The sequence below is a fragment of the Sinocyclocheilus grahami genome, unplaced genomic scaffold (assembly GCF_001515645.1).
Source record: "Sinocyclocheilus grahami isolate Dianchi unplaced genomic scaffold, SAMN03320097.WGS_v1.1 scaffold1051.1, whole genome shotgun sequence".
NCBI lineage: Eukaryota > Metazoa > Chordata > Actinopteri > Cypriniformes > Cyprinidae > Sinocyclocheilus > Sinocyclocheilus grahami.
The window spans coordinates 295,870-296,625 of record NW_015506230.1 but is presented as its reverse complement, the minus strand read 5'-3'; positions in this window follow the sequence as shown (position 1 = coordinate 296,625).

Below are 756 nucleotides of genomic sequence, written 5' to 3'. Positions count from 1 at the left end.
TTTTTTTGGGGAATCTCTTAATGTTTAAAATGTTCGTCAGTAAAACAGTTGTGATTAATTCGTTAATGTTTTTCCTCCTGTCGTTACGAACCCAAACAAATTCAACTGTAATATGAAATTCTGTGACTTTATGTCCTATCAGCCAAATAACCCGGATTAGTGAATCGGCTCACCCGAATCATTGAAAAGATTCACTTCAAAAAAATGATTCGTTAACGGACTCTGTAGTGCCATCAACCTCCGCCCATAAATTCTGCCACTTCCTCTTCACGTTTAATTGCCTACAGACTCAAAGAGATGGCACATCTACCGACACCGATGGCTGTGGGAAGAAGAAGACTTTCCGTTAAGGTTTCTCTAAGGAAATGACTGGCTGAGTCGCGATTTCCGTGGTAACGTGAAGAGCGTGCTGGGAATGATTATCCTCGTTGACTATAATGAAACCAGCGGCGCTGGACGTGTATTCAGTACTACTTGCAGACAGATGTGTTGAAGACCGTTCATCAGAAGAAACGTGTATACTCCTCCACTGATGTTCAACTTCATGATCAAAACAAACGCACGTCGGACTGCGTCAACCCGACAAGGTACTGTATTTATGAAGAACACGAACAACTCTGTAGTTCTGATTTTTGTCACATATGAAAAAACGGATTCAGTCACAATATTAAATCATAATATTCGACTATAACAATTGATATGGCATTTCAATTCCATTTATTTGTTGTGTTTAATATGGTATTAGTTGATACAGTG